Source organism: Zeus faber (genome assembly GCF_960531495.2).
Source record: "Zeus faber genome assembly, chromosome: 10".
Classification (NCBI taxonomy): domain Eukaryota; kingdom Metazoa; phylum Chordata; class Actinopteri; order Zeiformes; family Zeidae; genus Zeus; species Zeus faber.
The window spans coordinates 17,740,196-17,747,695 of record NC_137199.1 but is presented as its reverse complement, the minus strand read 5'-3'; positions in this window follow the sequence as shown (position 1 = coordinate 17,747,695).

Sequence of the window (7,500 nt, the reverse complement as noted above, 5' to 3'; positions counted from 1 at the left end):
ATCAAAAAGAATCTCCTTAACAGACAGACTGGCAGACAGACTGGCAGACAGACAGACTGACAGACAGACAGACAGACTGGCAGACAGACAGACAGACAGACAGACTGACAGACAGATAGTTAGGGTTAGTAAGTGTTAGATTAATAGTGGCAGCAGGTTAAGGTTAGTTAGGGTTAATTAGTGTCAGGGTAGGAGTTGGCAGCAGGTTAAGGTTAGTTAAGGTTTGTTAGTCTTAGGTTCGTAGTTGGCAGCAGGTTAAGGTTAGTTTGGGTAAATTTGTGTCAGGTTTGTGGTTGGCAGGAGCTTAAGGTTAGATAGGGTTAGTTGTTGTCAAAGGGTTAAGGTTAATTCAGGTTAGTTAGTGTTAAGTTAGTAGATGGCAGCAGAATAAGGTTAGTTCGGGTTAGTTAGTGTTAAGTTAGTAGATGGAAGCAGGATAAGGTTAGGTCGGGTTAGTTAGTGTTAAGATTTTAGTTGGCAGCAGGTTAAGGTTAGTTAGGGTTAGTTAGTGTCAGGTTAGGAGTTGGTGACAGGATAAGGTTAGTTAGGCTTAGTAAGTGTTAGGTTAGTAGTTGGCAGCAGGTTAAGGTTAGTTAGGGTTAGTTAGTGTTAGGTTCGTAGTTGGCAGCAGGTTGAGGTTAGTTAGGGTTAGTAAGTGTTAGATTCGGAGTTGGCAGCATGTTAAGGTTAGTTAGTCTTAGTAAGTCTTAGGTGAGTAGTTGGCAGCAGGTTAAGGTTAGTAAGGATTAGTTAGTGTCAAGTTAGGAGTTGGCAGCAGGTTAAGGTTAGTTAGGGTTAGTTAGTGTTAGGTTAGTAGTTGGCAGCCGGTTGAGGTTAGTTAGGCTTAGTAAGTTAAGGTTTGGGCAAAAAAAGAACGAAGGCGTTAAAGACGCATCTCTCTGAACACGATGCACGGATGTTTTCAACACCGTCCTTCACTTCGCACTCACTCCTCAGCGTTAGAAGCACACGCACTGGGTGGAACTGCACCTTCAAATATGTAAATGTTATAATATAATAACACACGGCTGATGGGTAATTTGAAGCTGAGGGGCCCGTCCTCCAGACTATGTGGGAGATGTTGATTCTGAAGGTTTCCTAAATATTCATCGTCGTCCTGGCTCGGCCTCGGCTCAGAGCCGGTTGTTCGGCTGCCTCCTCGCTCCGATTCATGTTTTATGCACATAGTACATATTAACAACGTGACAATTCACTCCTAATCTTTTGACATAACTTTAAATACCTCCTCCGTTTCGGGGTTGGGGGGGGGGGGGGTGATTTTGAAGACGCTCGCAGGACGTGGCGACCTTATTTCACTGCTCCAAGAAAAACATTGAAATGATTTTTATAATAAGAAATAACAAAGAACAATCTGCTGCACGACGACAGGAACGGAGGGAAGATCGGAATTGTGCAGAAAAACGAGAGGCTGGAGAGGCCTCATGACACAGGATGAAAGATGACCCAACGAAAGGAAAGCGGGGGAAGGACGGAAGGGTGGGAATGAGGATGGAACCAAAGGAAGGAGGAAAGGAGGGAGGATATAATGGAGGACGGTAGGATAGGAGGGAGGAAGGGAGGAAGGATGGATGAATGGAAGGGAGGAAAGGGAGGGAGGAAGGAAGGGAAGATGGGAGGGTGAACGCGGGGTATGATGAAAGGAAGCGAGGAAGGAAAGGAGAGAGGAAGAAATTAAATGAGGGAAGGAATGGGAGGGAAGATGCATGGAGGAAGGGAGGAAGGAAGGAATGAAGGACGGACGGGAGGGAGGAAAGCAATGAGAGGAGTGAATTAAAGAATGGGAGAAGGGGGGCAAAAGGGAGTTAGGAAAGGAATGAATGAGGAAGTGTGGGAAGAAGGAAGGCTGGAATAAGGAAGGGACGGGAGATAGGAAGGAGGGATTAAGGGGGGAGAAGGAAGTAAGGGTGGAAGGACGGATGGATAGGAGGAAGGGAGGGAGGGAGGGAGAGAGGGAGGGATGGAGGAAGGAGGGGGGGGAGTGAGGAAAGGAATGAATGAGGAGGGGAGAACAAGGGGTGGAATAGGGGATAGAGGGAGGAAACAAGGAAGGATGGACGGAAGGGAGGAGGGTGGGACGGGTGGAAGAAGGAAGGATGGAAGCAGGGAAGGTAGGAAAGAAGGGAGGGAGGGATGAAGTGGGGAAAGGAAGGAAGGGAGAGAGGGAGGGAGGGAAGGAGAGAGGGATGCGGAGCAGCAGAATCTGTGCCAGTGGACGTTCCCCTCCCTATTTATAACAACGTCTAATTAGAGGAAGTTTAATTTGAGATCCAGGCCCCTCTTCACCTCCATCCCTCCGCGGTGGGGGGAGGAAGAGGAGGAGGAGCGACAGATGAAGAAGATGCAGATCCTGGAGAAGGGGCGTGGCACACACACACACACACACACACACACACACACACACACACACACACACACAGTTACACACATACAGTCACACACGCACGCACACACACGCACACACACACAACATGCATATACATATACTGTATACACATACATACACATACATACATACATATACACACAGTATATGTATATATCTATACAGTATGTACAGTATGTGTGGTGCGCGTCCATCACTGCATACGTTTAAATGTCGATTTATGCATATGCACTACACATGACATGCACAAACTTCAAATTCCCCAATAATCACATCAATAATCACATCATGTCCACATGCATGCACACACACAGTCACACGCACACACACACACACACACACACACACACACACACACTCACAACAGTGTGGGGAGATGAGATCCATGGCAGCCTGGGTCTTGGCAGAATTCCTCCAATACGCGTTGAAGGGGGAGAGCAGCGGAATTTGTTTTATTTCGGCTTTTTTCCTGCGATATGAAACCATATGAAACAATATGAAACAATATGAAGCAATATGAAGCGGTGTGTGCTCTGTCGCCCGCGCCGCTCTGCCTCTGAACAAAGAAAGGCAGAAGAATGAAAGAAATAAAGAAAGAGAGAACGTTTAAAAAAGAACATTGGGAAACTTTATAAGTTAAGGAAGACTGGGGGTTATTTTGGAGGGGAGGAGGGAGAGGGAGGGAGGGAGGGAGAGTGGATGGAAAGGAAGGGAAGAAGGACTGAAGGAAGAAGGACTGAAAGGATGAGGGAGGAGAGTGAGATTGGGGAGAAGGGAGGAGGGAGGGAGTAAAAAATAAATGAGGGAAGGAGGAAAGAAGGGAGGGAGGACACAAAGCAAGAAGTAAGGGAGGGCAGGAAGCCAGGGAGGATGTGAGGGAGGAAGGAAGGAAGGAAGGAAGGAAGGAAGGGAGGGTGAAATGAATGAAGGGAAGACAGGAAGCAAAGAAAGAAGAGAGGAAAGAAAGAAAGGAAGGAATTAAGGGTGGATGTGAGGAAGGCACTGAAAGATCTAAGGAAGGAAGAAAAGAGGGAAGGAGGGAGGGAAGGATGGATGAAAAGAAGGAACTGAGGATAGCAAGCGACGGTCCCTCCGTCCCTCCCATCCTCCCTCCCACCCTCTGTCCTTCCGTCCCTCCATCCCTCCCTCTCTCTGTCCCACCCACCCTCCCTGCCTCCATCCCTCCCTCCCACCCTCCCTCCGTCCCTCCGCCTCTCCCTCCCTCTGTCCCACCCTCCGTCCCCCCATCCCTCCATCCCTCCGTCCCTCCGTCCCCCTCCCTCTCTCTGTCCCACCCTCCGTCCCTCCATCCCTCTCTCTCTCTGTCCCGCCCTCCCTCCCTCCATCCCTCCGTCCTCTGTCCCTCGGCCACTCCCTCCCTTCCTCTCTCCCTCCCTCCCTCCCTCCCCCCCACCCTACCTCTGTCCCTCTAACCCTCCCTCCCTCCGTCCCGCCCTCCGTCCCCCCATCCCTCCATCCCTCCGTCCCTCCATCCCCCTCCCCCTCTCTGTCCCACCCTCCGTCCCTCCATCCCTCTCTCTCTCTGTCCCGCCCTCCCTCCCTCCATCCCTCCGTCCTCTGTCCCTCGGCCACTACCTCCCTCCTCTCTCCCTCCCTCCCTCCCTTCCTCCCCCCCACCCTCCAGAGAGAGAGAGAGAGAGAGAGAGAGAGAGGAGTCGAGAAGTTGAGGAGAAATGTCATATCGCTGTAAATGTACTTGTCAGGTGGAATACGAAGCCGGAGAGAAGCCTTTGTTTACTTTGTATTTTATACTTTATTCACTTCGGTCGTTCACAGCAACAAGCCGCGCGCCGCCAAAGGAAGCCACCGTTCCAGGAGCAAGGTGTCATCATACCATCATTTACCTTGACATGCGTTTTGTTTGTCAATGCTGTGGCTTTGAGGCACTTTGTAACATTAAAAATGTGCGCTGAGGATAAAGGTGTGTTATTATCAGATCTGGCAACCGAGCGTTGTGGAAAAGCAGATGCCCCAGTGGACGGGGGGGGGGGGGGGGGGGGGGCGCTCACCTCGGGCGCCAATCATCCATGTGGGGGGGCGCCAAGCCAAGCAGAGGAAATAAAAATGAAAGAACACACAATCATGGAAGAAAAATTGTAATATCTTTTCAGAATAGAAAATGCAGCGTTTTTGGCCGCCCAAACCTCCGCCCCATGGGTTTTTGGTTTTGTCCAGTTGTCGCGTGCCGGGCGGTCGGCAGCCGCTCTGCTCTGACTGTATCGGCGGTAGCAGGCTTTTTCCCCGGTGTGACAATGGCTCCGACGCGACGGTAATTGTGGCGTTTCCGTTTGGCGGTATTGACGAGACGGGACTCCGCGGAGGCCAACCAGACCATAGTTCCGTCGGTAGGTGAAGCCCGGGCCCCCGGGGTGCCGCGGTGTCCGGATGGAAACAGCAACCGGCGGCTGGCCGTGACCCTTTTGATGGACTTTTCTCTCTATCTCGTGGTTTCTTCACGCGACAACCAGCGGCAAGTGAACATCTCCGCCTCCCTCTCCCTCACTCTGCTCCGTCAGCATCCTCCTGCGCAGGACAACCCGGGACCCGCCCTCTCATCACCTCGCCCCCCCCCACCCCCCAGAACCCCACACACACACACACACACACACTCACACAGCGACAGCAATACTAAAATACAGGTAAAAAAATTGATTTGTACAGATGCAGCCGCCTGGAATTGCCGGCTGGTCTATGACAGGCTAGTGAGAGGTCCTTGCTTATCTGAATGGAAGGAATGGATACATCCAGCTGGCAGCCAGCTGGGCACAGCCATTCTCAAATTCCTTTAATTCAAAATTAAAAAAATGGGTAAAAAGACAAGGTAAAAAAAAAAAAAAGAAGAAGTAAAAATGTAAAAAAGAAGGGCTCATTATTTTGGGATTTGCTTGCAGAAAAATCCAGCAGAATGCAGGAGTAAAGGTTCCTGAAATTGCTGCCACCTTCTCCTTTGTGGGGACGGACCCACTGACCCGGCGACTAATGTTTTGCCAATGGGGTTGAGTTGGATTGAGATGAGGTGGCAGCATCGGAGGGCAGGTTGGGTAGAGTTTGGGCAGCGAGGTATGCGGTGTGCATTTGAGGGTGGATGCGCCCGTGTGTGGCGTGTGCACGCTGCGGGGCCTAAGAGGGGGGGGGCACCGTCTACAGATCTCGCCTAGGGCTCCAAAATGGCTAGAGCCAGCCCAGCCTCTTGATATACATTAATATCCAGTGGTGTACTGTATATATCATGCTGTAAAATTGATCATGTTTTATGATTTTTATTATCAGGGAGCTTTATTATCACAAGTCGGGAGCGTCAGATCGGGAGTTGTCGTGTTGTCATGACGTCATTCATCATATATGAAGACGGTCGGGGGATTTCTCATCGGGTTGGGGTTTCTACTTCCTGTTTCAGTTTACCTATTTAACTGGAAGATTATTGCCTTCCAGATAATAATAATAATAATAATAATAATAATAAGAATAATAATAATGATAATAATTATAAGTCAGTTTCAGTAAATATTTGGGGAAATTTCTATTTTAAAACATTTTTTTCATCTTTACAGTTTCTTTCTGTTATTACTTTGGTTATTTTTATTGTTTACCATTGTATTTAGTGTAAATTGTCATATTTTATTATGTATAGTAGTTAACCATTGGGTTTTATTGTTTATTTCAATATGTTTCCATATTTTTTATTCCATTGTTTAAACGTTATTTTTGCAAAAAAAATGTTTTGCCATGTGACACTGATAGAGTGTCTATCTATCTATCTATCTATCTGTCTGTCTGTCTGTCTGTCTGTCTGTCTGTCTGTCTGTCTGCCTATCTATCTATCTGTCTATCCGTCTGTCCGTCTGTCCGTCTGTCCGTCTGTCTGTCTGTCTGTCTGTCTATCTATCTATCTATCTATCTATCTATCTATCTATCTATCTATCTATCTATCTATCTATCTAGTACCAGCTCTGGCCAATATGTGGCAGTACAGTATGGAGGGTTCCAGACGTTCTGTGGAAGCAGAACAGTAGATTTTGTGAAATTTTAACAATATATCTTGATCATTCATGATGACCAGAAGGCCACATGGAGTATTTAGAATCTATTATGTGGGTTTTCATTTTTTTAATCTGTCGGATTTTATTTTATAACGTCGGTCTCCCAAGGGTTGGAGAGTCGTCCTCTGTCCAGTCAATGGCTTTGGGCTAATGACCCAAACGTCAAATGTTAACCGTGATGTCAAGTGCAGTTTGTTAATATTTTTATCTGAATTTGAGTAAAACTGGTGGAGGTTTCAGAAGGATGCTCTGAACGGCATGGAACTCCAGGATCTCCACTGATTGGCTGAACTCTTATCTTGTGTGGAGCAAATTAAATCGCCCTGGACACAGATAAGTGAAGGGCCTATTTCTTTAATCCCTTTCTCTAACGCCCATTCAGTGAACTTTTAAACTTTTTACCACAGGTCGTCATCGGTCAAAAAAATAAAAAATAATAATAATAATGTGTCGGGCGGTTGAAACTCAGGCTTCAAATGTTGCGATGAGGGTCGTAGGGTTCGCTTTTGCGTTTCCGTTTCCGTTGAGGACCTGAGCCCTTAAAGTGGTAATCCGTGAGATTATTTTGTAAAAAGGAAAATCCCACATTTGATACTCATCCGAGGTTAAGACTGAGAATTTACACCCTCGTATATAAAGCGGAAACCAAATGTTGGTTAAAAATACCGTATTTGACTTTATTTAGCTGGCCCTTCATGGGAAACAGCCTTTCAATGTACTGAATGTGCTCCTCGTTACCTGTATAACGGTTCCATTGTTGGTGGCGGGGTCCGCCATCTTGGCGTGGCAAGAATGCAAAGGTCACGGCGCGCTCTAGAAGTGGCGGCAGCTGTTTGCTAAAGCAGCTGGTCGTGGACGGCGAAGTGTCGATGTGCCACCCGATTTGCGATCGGATCTCATATCGATGATCGAAGGGGCGAACGATGCTACCTACGCCTGTGTTGAGGCAAAATTTAATTTTTTCAAACGAACTCACCGTCACAACCAAGATGTGAAGGCAATCTGTAGAATCTGCACCCTCATGTGCTTTTAAAG